Source organism: Schistocerca piceifrons, chromosome 8, assembly GCF_021461385.2.
Source record: "Schistocerca piceifrons isolate TAMUIC-IGC-003096 chromosome 8, iqSchPice1.1, whole genome shotgun sequence".
Classification (NCBI taxonomy): domain Eukaryota; kingdom Metazoa; phylum Arthropoda; class Insecta; order Orthoptera; family Acrididae; genus Schistocerca; species Schistocerca piceifrons.
In genome coordinates this window covers 46,999,662-47,016,278 of record NC_060145.1, presented here as the reverse complement: position 1 = coordinate 47,016,278, position 16,617 = coordinate 46,999,662, and positions in this window count along the sequence as shown.

The following is a 16,617-nucleotide window of genomic DNA, read 5'->3' as shown; positions in this document are numbered from 1 at the left end:
AATCCTGTCCGTCATGTAATTACCACACACTGGTATACTAAATGCATACTAATTCTCTGTGAAATGTTCCCGAAAAGAATAGCTGAGGGCTACTTTGATGCTGATACCACATGCTTCACGTGGTCAACTTGGTTTTCACAAAGAGTGTAACTCCAAAATAATTTTGATAATTAAAATAAATTACATAGAAACGCAATTTACAAAAGAAAAACCTCGAACTGGTTACTATCGTCTTACTATTAACCTGATGGGTCAAACAATTGTATAAGCACGTGGTACTGGTCTCACAAAGTACACCCCACGTGGGTTGAACATAAAGAAAAGTTGCTATATTGGAAAATATTGTCAAGACGAGACGTTATAATCTCACGCACATTCGCATTTAAGATTGATGATCTTAGTTAGAGTTACTGATCAACACGTGGTTCCACTTTACTCACAACGTAGTGACGAAGCAACTACCGGAAGATATTCCGAACTTCACACTCGAATTACACTGCGTTGCAATTTAAGATAACATTAGATATTTTAGAGCTAAACCTGAAATAAAGGTGATTAAATCTTCAGTTAGGCTGAACTTAAGAAATCCATTGTCCTACGGACTTAGCAGACAAGCGCTTAGCCGGAGATCTTACCACTTCAGACGCCCGCCGCGGACAGACTGACCTGGGCTCCTACCAAGGGGGCTTCCGTATACAAAACGGAAGTGACCAGAGAGGCAGCTTCCTATACCAGCATGACAAGGGACGGACAGGACCACACTAAGGATAGAAACCTCTTTGCTTTTAGAAAGCGTAGCTACCTGTTCCGATGTTGGTCCTACTGTTCTCTAGCAGACAGGCTTGTCTGCTACCATCCAGCATGCAACTAGAAATACATTTGCTCATTCATCCTCTCACACAGAAGGGAAGGGGGATGACAGTATCTTATCATATACAGCATACAAAAGAAAGCGGATGTAGGTTCCGTATGAGACTGTGTGACATGAATTACATATAAACTGTGTTTTAAAGTGTAGTAGTGTGACAGATCGTTCTTGTTTATGTGTAAAAGTAACACGTTCCACTACTCAGTCTCCTCCCAGATAGTCAGAAACGCCACTGTAAATTTAGAAGAGGAATTTATGCCGTAAATGACAGTAGATTTAAGAAATTAACATGAAAGGAATCCAACAGAGACCTTTCATTATATAGAAACTATTTTCACTTATTCAGAATTAATAAAATAGTAATATATTCCTTATGCACGCCTCTGTTTTATTACTGACTACCTAGAAGTATTGGTCTGGAATGATATAAGATGGAGCTACCGTGGGGAAAGTATGTGCCAAGCAGATTTGGTGGAAGAATTTTAATCGGTCTTACAAGAAGTTCGACCATTTCTTCGGCATTGTCCGTAGTTCGGGGATGCGTACCAAGTTAGATAGCGAGAGAGAGAGAGAGAGAGAGAGAGAGAGAGAGAGAGGATTTTAGTGCTTCAGAAATGCTAAATAATTTAAGTGAAGATCTTTACAAGAGAGAGGGGAGAATTTCTTTCTCGAAGTTCAAATTAAAGGAATTGGTGCTTCTGTTGAGGCGGTACATTATTTGAATCGTAATCATTATCATCTACAGTTTTCAGCTTCTAGCTGTGACTGTTCGGAACACTGGTCTCTCATATATTATCCTGCCCTCCTTCCACGTTTCTCTCTCCACTCGGTCCCAGACTTCTCCCTTCTTCACACATTTCTTCACTCCAACGATCCGTCTGACCTCGGTCTTCCTCCAGGTTTCTTGCCAGCCACTGTCATTTCGAGCGCCTGTCTAGCTATCCTGCCAACTCTCGTTCTTTTAACATGCTCAGTCAAACGTAATATTGCGTTTTCTTTGGTCGCCTGCGTAGGCTTCTGTGTCGCTGTTTCTCTAGCTGTGTTATTCCTTACTCTATCCATTCAAGTAAGTCCTATCCTGCTTCTTTAAAATTTCATCTCGCAACCCTGTATTCTGCTCACTTTTTCTTCCTTACCGATATTCCTGATGCATACCAGGGTACTGGAACATAATACGCTCTACATAACATTCGCTTATGTTCTGGTGGCACGTCGTTCTGCCGGACCAGGCATTTTATGCTGTACAGGAAACCATGGGGTTGCCTTTCCCTATTACTAGGTTTATCATTCCTCCCGTTGTCTTCTATTATACTGCTCCGTTACCTGAAACTTTCCGTTGTTTATTCATGAAAATACATTATCTGAATAAAAGTCTATATTCATTAATATTACCCGATATGAACTTAACGGCTATTTTTCAGCGTGTGATGAATCACCTATTGTACCGGCCGGATTTCTTCTGACAGTTGACCACGCGATCTCGTTCCCAAATTATATTGAATAAAACCTTTACTCAGAGATCAACACGCTGCTGTCTTGGGGGACTTCCGGTGTACTAAGTTGAAAGTGTTCAGAATACCTCAGTCGCCAGAACTGCACTGCCACCGATAGGACCGGTGGACTGATGGTAACGGACCTCTGACAAGCCGCGCGGGATTAGCCGAGCGGTCATAGGCGCTGCAGTCATGGACTGTGCGGCTAGTCCCGGCGGAGGTTCCAGTCCTCCCTCGTGCATGGGTGTGTGTGTGTGTGTGTGTGTGTGTGTGTGTGTGTGTGTGTGTGTGTGTGTGTGTGTTTGTCCTTAGGATAATTTAGGTAAAGTAGTGTGTAAGCTTAGGGACTGATAACCTTAGCAGTTAAGTCCCATAAGATTTCACACACACCTCTGGCAACGAACAATCGACACCACGGTCATAACGCGGCGAGACTCAGAGAATCCTCGACTGTGTCGGCTGCAGACTGAAAAAATATAATTACATTGTTAGTTAATAGTCATCTATGACCTGCTATACTGTAATCTATTCCGGCCATACAGTTGTGACAGGCGACTTCTGATTGATAGATCACTTTTATTGAAGTGATTTCTATTACTGCGTATGCCGTGAGGAAGTTTTGCGCGGAGCACTTCTAATTCATTTGCGATTTAGAATTCTTATGTAGAAGTGACGATTTATTTGCTGTGCGGTTAATGGTACACTACTGGCCATTAAAATTGCAACACCAAGAAGAAATGCAGATGATAAACGGGTATTCATTGGACAAATATATTATACTAGAACTGACATGTCATTACATTTTCGCGCAATTTGGGTGCATAGATCCTGAGAAATCAGTACCCAGAACAACCACCTCCGGCCGTAATAACTGTAAGTGGGCTGTTTAGGTTTTTATATTGGTAACGCCACGTAGCGCTCTGTATGAAAATCACTGGCTGTGCTGTGTGCAGTCTGTGGCTAGTTTGCATTGTTCTCTGCCATTGTAGTTTTGGGCAGCTGGATGTGAACAGCGCGTAGCGTTGCGCAGTTGGAGGTGAGCCGCCAGCAGTGGTGGATGTGGGGAGAGAGATGGCGGATTTTTGAGAGTCGATGATCTGGACGTGTGTCCATCAGAGACAATACATTTGTAAGACTGGATGTCATGAACTGCTATATATATTACGACCTTTGAACACTATTAAGGTAAATACATTGTCTGTTCTCTATCAAAATCTTTTATTTGCTAACTATGCCTATCAGTAGTTAGTGCCTTCAGTAGTTCGAATCTTTTATTTAGCTGGCAGTAGTGGCGCTCGCTGTATTGCAGTAGTTCGAGTAACGAAGATTTTTGTGAGGTAAGTGATCTGAGAAAGGTATAGGTTAATGTTAGTCAGGGCCATTCTTTTGTAGGGATTATTGAAAGTCAGATTGGGTTGCGCTAAAAAAAATATTGTGTGTCAGTTTAGTGTTGATCAGAATAGGTAAAGAGCGAAATGTCTGAGTACGCTCAGTTCTGCTCAGCTGTTTGAAATTCATATAATGTAAGAGATTTATCAGCACAGCAATTCATTAGTTTTTCTAAGTGGACGTTTCATAACGGCCTTGATACGCTTGGACTTTGAGTCAAACAGAGCTTGGATGGCGTGTACAGGTACAGCTGCCCATGCAGCTTCAACACGATATCACAGTTCATCAAGAGTAGTGACTGGCGTATTGTGACGAGACAGTTGCTCGGCTACCATTGACCAGACGTTTTCAGTTGGTGAGTGATCTGAAGAATGTGCTGGCCAAGGCAGCAGTCGAACATTTTCTGGATCCAGAAAGGCCCGTACAGGACCTGCAACGTGCAGTCGTGCATTATCCTGCTGAAATGTAGGGTTTCGCAGGGATCGAATGAAGGGTAGAGCCACGGGTCGTAACACATCTGAAATGTAACGTCCACTGTTCGAAGTGCCGTCAATGCGAACTAGAGGTGACCACGACGTGTAATCAATGGCACCCCATACCATCACGCAGGGTGATACGCCAGTATGGCGATGACGAATACACGCTTGAAATGTGCGTTCACCGCGATGTCGCCAAACGCGGGTGCGACCATCATGATTCTGTAAACAGAACCTAGATTCACCCGAAAAAACGACGTTTATCTATTCGTGCACCCACGTTCGTCGTTGAGTACACTATCGCAGGCACTCCTGTCTGTGATGCAGCGTCAAGGGAAACCGAAGCCATGGTCTCCGAGCTGATAGTCCATGCTGCTGCAAACGTCGTTGAACTGTTCGTGCAGATGGTTGTCTCGCAAACGTCCCCATCTGTTGACTCAGGGATCGAGACCTGGCTGCACGATCCGTTACAGCCATGCGGGTAAGATGCCTGTCATCTCGACTGCTAGAGATACGAGGCCGTTGGGATCCAGCACGGCGTTCCGTATTACCCTCCTGAACCCACCGATTCCATATTTTGCTAACAGTCATTGGTTCTCGACCAACGCGAGCAGTAATGTCGCGATACGATAAACCGCAATCCCAATAGGCTACAATCCGACCTTTATCAAAGTCGGAAACGTGGTGGTACGCATTTCTCCTCCTTACACGAGGCATCACAATAACGTTTCAGCAGGCAACGCCGGTCTACTGCTGTTTGTGTATGAGAAACCGGTTGGAAACTTTCCTCATGTCAGCACGTTGTAGGTGTCGCCACCGGCGCCAACTCTGTGTGAATGCTCTGAAAAGCTAATCATTTGCATATCACAGCATCTTCTTCGTGTCGGTTAAATTTCGCGTCTGTAGCACGTCATCTTCGTGGTGTAGCAAGTTTAATGGCCAGTAGTGTAGATAATTTACGGAAAGTGGAACTTTTAGCAATCTTGGTAACCGCTACTTCTCTCTCTTGTTCGTTGGCTGGCTATAGACCCGGTCATCCAGAATAAGCCACATTACACAAGAGTCACCACAAGTGTACATGCACGTAAGGATCATATACCTACCAAGACGAAAGAAGGACGCACTACGAATGAGTTGTCCGAATGTCGTATACCACCGCTGTTCGAGGCATCTCTGCACATTTAATGTACGTGCACATACAAACAATTAAGTACAATTTCAGAAATTTTGGATGCTTTATTCAAGAGGAACTGTTTCGCAACCAAGCAAGTCAATAACGTGTTGGTCCACCTGAACCAGCAGTTTCCTTAGTTATATTGTGCCAAATTGGCGCGTTAGATCGTTAATATAACGATATAGTTGTAGTGCCCTGTTTGTAATTTTGCAAATGTTCTCAAGGGGGCAGAGATTCGGCGTCCTTTGGACAGAGGTAGGGTTTGGTAAGTACGAAGACAAGCAGTAGGAACTCTCTCCGTGAGGGGGCGGGCATTATCTTGCTGAAATGTAAGACCAGGATGGCTTGCAGTGAAAGGTAATGTAAGGGGCGTAGAATATCATCGACGTACCGCTGTGCTGTAAGCATGCTGTGGTCGACAACCAGGCCATCACTCTTGGTTGTCGGGCCGTTTGGCAGGCCACAGTCTGGCTGGTTTCCCACCTCCGCCTGGAGCCTCTCCAAAGACGTCTTCGCTCGTCTTTACTACTCAGTTCTAAACGGGACTCATCACAGAAGACAGTTCTACTCCAGCCAATGAGATCCCAGGCCGAAGACGTATGTGGAGACGCCACGGACAGCGATCGGATACCAGCATGACTGTCGCCCGCCATACGGCGCGAAAACCAAGACCTATGGTCTGAGGTGCCATTTCTTTTCATCGCAAGACCCCTTTGGCTGCCATTCAGTGCATCCTTACAGCACAGGTGTACCTCGACGATATTTTATTCTCCGTTAAGTTGCTCTTCAGTGTAAGCTATCCTGGTCTTACATTCCAGCAAGATAAATGCCCACTTGTACATGGCAAGTGTTTCAGTAGACTTGAAAACCTCTACTTTGGGGAGCAAGGTCGTCGGATCTGCGCCCAATTGAGAATATTTGCAGCATTATGGGCAGGGTTCTCCAACCATCTAAGGACCTAAAGCGCCAATTGGACAGAATCTGGGACGATGTCCCTCAAAGGGAATCCAACAACTGCATCAATCAGTACCAAGCCAAATGATTGCTCGCACAAGGGATAGAGGTGGACCAACGTGTTATTGACTTGCTCAGTTTGTGAAGCTCTTTGTCTTGAATAAATCACCCAATTCTTCTGAAATTTCAATTTTTTAAAGTGTGTATATGCTACCAGATAACTTAGCTCATATCAGTTTTCAAACAACTTCTTTCTTCTTCTTCTTCTTCTTCTTCTTTATCGTCGCCTTGTCCCACGCCACGTAGGGTCAGCGTTGCTCTTCTGGATCCTTCTCCTCCATAATACTCTATCCATTGCCTCTTCCTTCTTCCATCCCTTCTCCCTTAGGTCCCCGGATATCTTATCCTTCCACCTCATCTTCGGTCTTCCTCTCCTTCTCGCTCCTTCAATCTTTATATCTTCAACTCTGTTTCCGATATACTCTCCGTACCACCTTAGTCTGTTCTCTTGTATCTCTTTCCCCATGGGTTCCACTTTCACAGCTCCTCTAACAAATACATTTCTAATCCTGTCCTTCCTTGTTACCCCACACATCCACCCCAGCATCCTCATTTCCGCCACTTCCATCTTCCTCTCCTGGGCTACCGTGATTGGCCATGTCTCTACCCACGGGGCCTTACCACCGACTTGTACACTTTCCCTTGCAACCCAATGTTCACCTTCTTGTCACACAGCACTCCACTCATTTTCCTACAGTTGTTCAGTTGTTCCAACCAATTTTCAAACAACTGTACAGCACAAATGCGTTGTCATGTCGAAGTGTGAGTTTATATTCCTACAGCCTTCATTTCCTACCGAGCTGAGAAACTTCACACAGTCACGTAATAATCACGACTGCAAGTGAAACAAGGAAGTGTAAAAAAGACTCGTGCTCTGTGCGCCCTGCACCAAACATCGTACAATTACTGGTGCAGTGCAGATGTATGTGTTATATTGTGCCCCATTCTAGACTAGGACAGCAGAACCATATCTACTTTATGATATGACTTTCAACATTGTGATACATTCACAACATATCCTATTTCGGTATGAGTAACGCTTCTTTGTCCCTGTGTACCATTGCCGGAGAATGTGCTTTTGTCACCAAAATGCCTACCTTTTCCGCCTGCGAGCACGGATACCATTGTCATGAGTCCATGGGATCCGGTAAGAATACATTCAGCAAGTGAGGTCGTCAGTAAGCTTTTAAGCCGCAGCGTTTACAGGAAGGGATATAGCATCTGCCATAAATACTAATGTGGCTGTTGGACAGTCGTAATTTGAATTAACTGGTGGGATTAAACAGCGTACACGCACGATAAATCTCAGCCCGTAGCAATTAATACGCTTTCATTAAATGATCGCACGGAATAGAACAGTTTGTAAAAATCTTCTCGTACTCCGCAAGCAAATACGGCATCTCTGTCAATTATTTCGCAATTCATTATTGCCTGCTGCGCTAATTCTTTGCTTCACCAAAACGACGCATTGGTAATTAAATGGTAACTAAATCCATTGCACGGTTTTACATGTAATAGGGGATCTGTTTCCTGTTACAAGCTAAGGGTTGCGCAGTCATTAATGAGCTTCAATTAATTTCCACCGTATTGATTTATTCATTCAATCAAACATCGTGTTCCGTAAATATCATCAAGAAGGAAAGCCTTCAGGGTTATGGAATAAATCGGATTTATACATTACTAGGCACATGCATTCATGGGAGGTAACTCCTCTTTAGAATACCAACAATGTTTCTACCAGTGCTAATCTATTCGCACAAATAACCGTAGGATTATTTCCAAATTACTATCAATATATGTAAGTACGCCATCATAAGAGCAGATACTTTGGGGAGAAAAAAAAATCGGCCGCGCGGGATCAGCCGAGCGGTCTTAGGCGCTGCAGTCATGGACGGTGCGGCTGGTCCCGGCGGAGGTTCGAGTCCTCCCTCGGGCATGGGTGTGTGTGTTTGTCCTTAGGATAATTTAAGTTAAGTAGTGTGTAAACTTAGGGACTGATAATCTTAGCAGTTAAGTCCCATAAGATTTCACACACATTTGAACATTTTGAACATTTGAAAAACAAAAATCAATGCTCCTGCTTTTACACAATATGGTTACTTCTTTCATATGCTACTACATTCTAATGATCTCTCTAGGCTTAGGCCACTGTAGCTGCCCATATTCTGTGAAAAGTTTAATGTGAGCGTTAATACTAAGCAAAATGTGCAGCCGGCCGGAGTGGCCGTGCGGTTCTAGGCGCTACAGTGTGGAGCCGAGCGACCGCTACGGTCGCAGGTTCGAATCCTGCCTCGGGCATGGATGTGTGTGATGTCCTTAGGTCAGTTAGGTTTAATTAGTTCTAAGTTCTAGGCGACTGATGACCTCAGAAGTTAAGTCGCATAGTGCTCATAGCCATTTGAACCAACCAAAATGTGCAACCACGACTACTAATAATCTGAAAAATTTTAGGAGATTTGCATAGTAAGATACTCTTTTAATTTCCTTTTTTGCATATCTTACGATCTGAATACCGAAGATATGACTTGTCCTGACCTTCAGCAGCGTAGAAAGGTAGCTTTATGACTCGGTAAACATCAACATTTGCCACAAGGCTATTCACTCCCCTTAACTAACAAAACGAATATTTGTAGGCATATAACGACCACTTTTTCAGTATACCAAAATTTGCTGTGCAGATACAGCTGTTGCAATGAACAAAGCGGTCATTATATGAAGAAGTTTTTGCGATTAACTACTTAAAAAACATCAGTGTCAGGGCAAGAATTGGTCGTTCCCAGACTGCTCTCTGCGACCGTCGATGGCTGATGGCAGAATATTTCTTAATTCTATCCATATAATTAAGAATGTGACCCGTTATCACTCTGCACTATTTCCAAAACGTGCATGCTATTTGTGTGCGTAGTAAATAATTTCACAGCCGTTAATTGACGCGGACTTAATTTTTAAACATTTATTATGCAATTTCCCAATCCTTCCTTTCCTTCGAGAAATCGTAAACTCTCTTTATTAAAAACTATCTGATTATGTATTTATTCGAGTCTTCTATTATTCCATCTCCTCCTCGCCCCCTCCCTGTCCATCTCCTCCTCTCACCCCTATCTCTCTGCAAGATGATTCTTTCCCCTCTACTCCTCTTGTCTTCCCTCTTTAATTCCATCTCCTCCTCCTTCTCCGTTCACCTCCTTTCTTCGGCCTCTCTTTGTCCATCTCCTATTCTCTCCATTCCCTGATCATTTCCTCCACTTTCTTTTCCGTGTTCATCTCTTCCTCTCTCATCTTTCTGTCCATCTCCTCCTCTCCCCTTTCTCTATCCATTTTTTCCTCCCCCTCCATCTGTTAACCTCTTCCCCCCCCCCATCTCTCTGCTTGTCTCTTCCTCCCCCTGTATCTGTCCTCCTCTTTCCTTTCTCTATTCATCTCCTCCTCTACTCTATCCTTGTCCATCTCCTCCTCCTGCTATCTGTGCCTATCTACTTTTCCCAGTCGCTGTGTATCCATCTCCTCGGCATCCCTTCTCTTTCTACATTACCACACTCACTCCGAAATGAGGCTGGTGGTTCTTACAAAATTTCTTTCCAGACAAGCTTTTTACCCATGGTTTTGATCGCATAGGCACATGTCACATATATTTCGCACCTATTTAACAAAAATGGCTCTGAGCACTATGGGATTCAACTGCAGAGGTCATTAGTCCCCTAGAACTTAGAACTAGTTAAACCTAACTAACCTAAGGAAATCACAAACGTCCATGCCCGAGGCAGGATTCGAACCTGCGACCGTAGCGGTCTTGCGGTTCCAGACTGCAGCGCCTTTAACCGCACGGCCACTTCGGCCGGCCCTATTTAACATATTTGACGCTTATTGTATGTATACACTCCTGGAAATTGAAATAAGAACACCGTGAATTCATTGTCCCAGGAAGGGGAAACTTTATTGACACATTCCTGGGGTCAGATACATCACATGATCACACTGACAGACCCACAGGCACATAGACACAGGCAACAGAGCATGCACAATGTCGGCACTAGTACGGTGTATATCCACCTTTCGCAGCAATGCAGGCTGCTATTCTCCCATGGAGACGATCGTAGAGATGCTGGATGTAGTCCTGTGGAACGGCTTGCCATGCCATTTCCACCTGGCGCCTCAGTTGGACCAGCGTTCGTGCTGGACGTGCAGACCGCGTGAGACGACGCTTCATCCAGTCCCAAACATGCTCAATGGGGGACAGATCCGGAGATCTTGCTGGCCAGGGTAGTTGACTTACACCTTCTAGAGCACGTTGGGTGGCACGGGATACATGCGGACGTGCATTGTCCTGTTGGAACAGCAAGTTCCCTTGCCGGTCTAGGAATGGTAGAACGATGGGTTCGATGACGGTTTGGATGTACCGTGCACTATTCAGTGTCCCCTCGACGATCACCAGTGGTGTATGGCCAGTGTAGGAGATCGCTCCCCACACCATGATGCCGGGTGTTGGCCCTGTGTGCCTCGGTCGTATGCAGTCCTGATTGTGGCGCTCACCTGCACGGCGCCAAACACGCATACGACCATCATTGGCACCAAGGCAGAAGCGACTCTCATCGCTGAAGACGACACGTCTCCATTCGTCCCTCCATTCACGCCTGTCGCGACACCACTGGAGGCGGGCTGCACGATGTTGGGGCGTGAGCGGAAGACGGCCTAACGGTGTGCGGGGCCGTAGCCCAGCTTCATGGAGACGGTTGCGAATGGTCCTCGCCGATACCCCAGGAGCAACAGTGTCCCTAATTTGCTGGGAAGTGGCGGTGCGGTCCCCTACGGCACTGCGTAGGATCCTACGGTCTTGGCGTGCATCCGTGCGTCGCTGCGGTCCGGTCCCTGGTCGACGGGCATGTGCACGTTCCGCCGACCACTGGCGACAACATCGATGTACTGTGGAGACCTCACGCCCCACGTGTTGAGCAATTCGGCGGTACGTCCACCCGGCCTCCCGCATGCCCACTATACGCCCTCGCTCAAAGTCCGTCAACTGCACATACGGTTCACGTCCACGCTGTCGCGGCATGCTACCAGTGTTAAAGACTGCGATGGAGCTCCGTATGCCACGGCAAACTGGCTGACACTGACGGCGGCGGTGCACAAATGCTGCGCAGCTAGCGCCATTCGATGGCCAACACCGCGGTTCCTGGTGTGTCCGCTGTGCCGTGCGTGTGATCATTGCTTGTACAGCCCTCTCGCAGTGTCCGGAGCAAGTATGGTGGGTCTGACACACCGGTGTCAATGTGTTCTTTTATCCATTTCCAGGAGTGTATTTCACCTGTACGTCTAGTGAATTTCGCTCTGCAGTTCCATTTTACGCATGTAAATGTTTATGACGACGTATCTTCAGAAATACGCCCTGTAAAATGTTATAGGTTTGCAGGTACATGTGCCTATTGTCTGCGAAATGCATTGTGAATGGCGTTAGTAGTAAAGAAGTAATAAATTAAAACTTCGTACATGATGAGGCAGTTACTCACGCACCTCAGTTTTTATAACGTCTTATCTCCTAAACTTTTTCGTATGTGATATATTTTTCTGAGTGTATTCAGCGGCATATGTGAATACAGTCTACGAAATGTGTTTCGAGTAGAGATAGTGGTAAAGAAGTAATAAAGTAAAACGTCATACATGATGCGGCTGTTTTCCTCACGTCATATCCCCTGGACTATGTGTCGTACAATGATACATCTTTGTTGGTACACTCAGCGGCAGATACGGACATGGCTTGCGAGAAGTGTTGTAAACAGAGTCACTAGCAGCGAAGTAATAAATTTAAACGACTTGCACGATGTGGTAGTTGTTCATGCATCTCAGTGTTTATGACGTCGTAGCGCCTAAAATAAGCGTCGTGTAATGACGTAATTTCGTCTGGTGCATTCACTGATATATGTGAATACTGCCTGAAAAATATCTCTCGAATACAGTTAGTAGTAAATAAGCAATAAATTAAAACGATATGCTTCATATAGCAGTTTTACTGCATGAAAAGCGAAAATTTAGTAAATGATAAACTTTTTTGTTTTTATGATGTGCGTTGGTCAGCTGAAAAAGTCCCATAATGTTTTGACAGTAGGTGTGAAGTTTATTGGAAGTAGCTCTCATTCTCAAATACTGTATGACTAAAGTATGGGTATTTCGCAACGTGTGCAACACTGCTTTTATCCCCCTAGTACCACGCCTTTGATAGGTGGGCGGTCCTTACGTCCACAGTGCTTCTTTCCATACAGTAAGTGATATGTGTACCAAGTTTGGTTGAAATCGGTCCAGTGATTCAGGAGGAGGTTGGTTGGTTGGTTGATTTGTGGGAAGGGACCAAATAGCGAGGTCATCGGTCCCATCGGATTAGGGAAAGATGGGGAAGGAAGTCGGCCGTGCCCTTTCGGAGGAACCATCCCGGCATTTTTCTGAAGCGATTTCGGGAAAACACGGAAAACCTAGATCAGGATGGCCGGACGCGAATTTAACCGTCGTCCTCCCGAATGCAAGTCCAGTGTGCTAACCACTGCACCACTGCGCCACCTCGCTCGGTTCAGGAGCAGATCTGGAACATACATAGATACATCCATTTTTATAATTTGTATGGACATTAGCTGATGAAACCCGTCATTGCCCGCGTATGCATTTTGCCAATTTTTCAAAAAAGAAAAAAAAAACAAAAAACATCTTTCTAGGGCAATATCGAAAAAATTATTTCCTTGAAGTCGTGAAGACACCTTTGACTTGTGAAACAGTCGTACAAACGAGTATGCATAATGTACAAATGTTCAAGTACAGTATCCAAATAAAGAACACGGCCCCAAATTTGTTTAAGTTTGGCGCAGCTGCTTCTTGTGTCAACAACGCGATTTTGTAAACGCCACTTCATAGACCTATAGCCGGACAGCAGAATTTGTTTTCGCCTACAGCCATTTGCGCTTCGCAGTTGACAAGAGCGATGCCAGGTGTTAGGGATTTTGTTAAGTTAACTTGACGGATAAATTCTAGTGTCCGATTCCACCCGTCGGCTTTGACCAATGACGTCATACGTAAGGCAAAGATGCTGCGTATCGGCAATCTATGAAGGGAAAGGATCATACTCGTAAACAAACGAATATAGCATGCGATAAAATAATACATTTAACGAGATTATTATTTACGCACGAATTACATGTAAACGAGTTGAAGATAACCGAAATAAATAAGAACAGGAGTGTAAAAAATGTATATCTAATTACAATTATTATCATAATTTATGCAAGTGGAGGGTCACAGAGAACCGTAAACTGTATTACAGTATAGCGCATGGTGAAATCGTCCTATTGCAAATTTATGTTAACTTCATTATTGATTCGAACGGGAGAAGCGAAGGAAAGTTGGGGTTTTGGCCGGGGAGAAATTAAATTACAACAGAACAACGGAAAAATAAGGCGAATTATAAGAAATACGAGTTACTAACACAGAATATGGAGAAACGGACACCGTAAATCATAAACAAAGCAGAAGTAATGGAAATCCATTAAAAATTAACAAATATTGGAATCGGTAACTAGAATTGACCTATATAAGAGTTCAATTCTAGTAGCCGATTCAAATGCTTGTAGCTGTTTCGCGGTAATTCAGAGAGCAATTACGAGCGGGAAAATGTTATTACATTTGACATATCTGCTGGAAAAATAAAGATCCAATGAATGAACTTTCGAACAGATCGAGTCGGTAACTAGAGCTGACCTCGTACAGAGATTAACTCTAGTTACCGATTCCAATATTACTAACTTTTTCGCAGAACTTTCGCAGAGAGCAATTACGAGTGCAGATATTGTATTGAATTTTCCACTCGTACAGCAAAAACGATCAAAATAATAAACCATCGAAAAGTTGGAATCGGTAACTAGAAGTAACCTATGTGGGAGGTAATTTCTAGTTACCGATTGCAATACAATATTACTGTTCAGCGGTGATACAAAGAACAATTACAAGCGCAAAAATCTCGTAAGATATGAGAAACGTGCTTAAAAAACGATCTTGTTAGTGAACTACAGAAAACGACTCCATTTTCAAAAAATGAAAATCTTTGCACACATTACTGCACATTCAAGACAATGAAACGCAAAAATGACCAAACCTTGGAACCGATGGCAATACTACACGAAAGTGACACCAGCTACAGTAGCTCCAAAATAACACTCAGTAACATTGATACGCCAGTAATGAAAGTAAAATTAGGAGAAGTATAGAAAAACATCGAAAAGGAAAACATAAGAGTGGATACATAAAAAGAAACTTCCAAAGGAGCGAAAGATCGAGGCTGACAAGAAGAGCAAAATAAGGACACAACAAGAAATAATAATGTTAGGAGGTCAAATCATAACGAAATACGCAAAATCCAGAATAACTAATCAAAAAATTTCTAAGAAGCACAAACGGCCAGGTACGAAAGAGGTACCACCCAAATCAGTTCTTCCCTACCCATCGCCCTCAAGCAGACGCAAAATTTTAAAATAATAAGAAAAATGATATCACAAGTCAATCACATAAACCCCAACAAAAATAACCACAGCAACCGCTCTCGGCCCACCATTGTAATCAAAGAATATTAACAGAAAAACCTCCCCCCAGAGAAACCAAAAAATTAGCAAACCCACAGTACAGTAACAGAAAAAACGCAACGTAAAGCAAGATAAAAATATCAGACCCACCAACACCTAACTAACAAAACGAGGCTTGTACATTTCGTTGACTATTTTCATAAATGAAAGAAATACACAATAACCTTTAGAAATATTCTTCCACCAAAAGCATTCATCGAAATGGCCTTACAGAAACACTGAAGTCCTTCTCTTTCCCCGCCCCACAACAGATTTTACAGCCCCAAATACCCTCGATAGTATTGGTACATGCCACCGTCTTGTAATCTTTAAACAGAATATTGTGCTTCACGACCAAATGATGATAACACCTTTCACCCAACCCCTTGTACGACGCAAACCCATCCGACATGACTACAGAACCATCTTCTACATGTTCTTCTATTAAAGATGTCAATACTTCCTTTGTACTATTTGGTACTACCCTAAATGCAATTTCAGCACAATCCCCTCCAGAAATTACTACTTCAAAAACCCAAAGCCGAACATCCTCATGCCCCCTTTCGTACTTTCTCTTTCCAAAACGTGACTCATCTAGTTCAACAGTAATCCCTGCCCCTCCCCCACCCCTCCCTGGCCCAAGAATCCCCTACAATTTATAAATTTCCCGCAGACTTCTCTACAAAATGAAAACCAGTCAACTACAGTGCCACACGAAACCCCTGCTTCGTATATGACAGATTTACGAGAATAATAATAGCAAATATAGTAGGTTAACATGAATATTACTTCTAAATTCAGCCTCGATCTTCCGAACCAGGTCTCCACGCGTTTAGATCTCCATATATCAATTTTTCTCCACCTCCACTTGTATACGCCGGAAGTTCGTGATGATGGTACCTTTGTCAAAACCATATAATTTCCACAAACACTGCACTTGCAAAATTCTGCAATAACGCCCAGTCATTGCAAAAATCTTACAGTTGATTTACGGTCAGTCATTTTCTCAGGGAGCATTTTCGCTGTACACACAAGAGACTTGGCTCTGAGCACTATGGGACTTAACTGCTGTGGTCATCAGTCCCCTAGAACTTAGACCTACTTAAACCTAACTAACCTAAGGACATCACACACATCCATGCCCGAGGCAGGATTCGAACCTGTGACCGTAGCGGTCACGCGGCTCCAGACTGTAGCGCCAAGAACCGCACGGCTACTCCGGCCGCCTACATACAAGAGACTCATCCATAACGAAAAGCAACTGCGTTTGAAAACAAGATCTTATAAATCACGACTATTTTCATTAACAAAACATGCCGAAAACAAATTATGATATGATAAGAAAGCAAAGTAGATCGAATTTTTAATATACGTGCGTAACAGGGAAACCCAGAGAAATCATTTAACATTCATTGACCCCAATCTGCAGCACAAACAAAATAACATCACACATTACGTCATTTGTCAAAGTGGATGGGTGGAATCAGACATTAGAATTGACCCGACTTGACTGTAGGTATCTTATTACTAAAGAACAACTTGTGCATGATGCGGCATTTTTTCGCGTATCTCTGTTTACGAAGTCATATCTCTTAAACTATGTGTCATA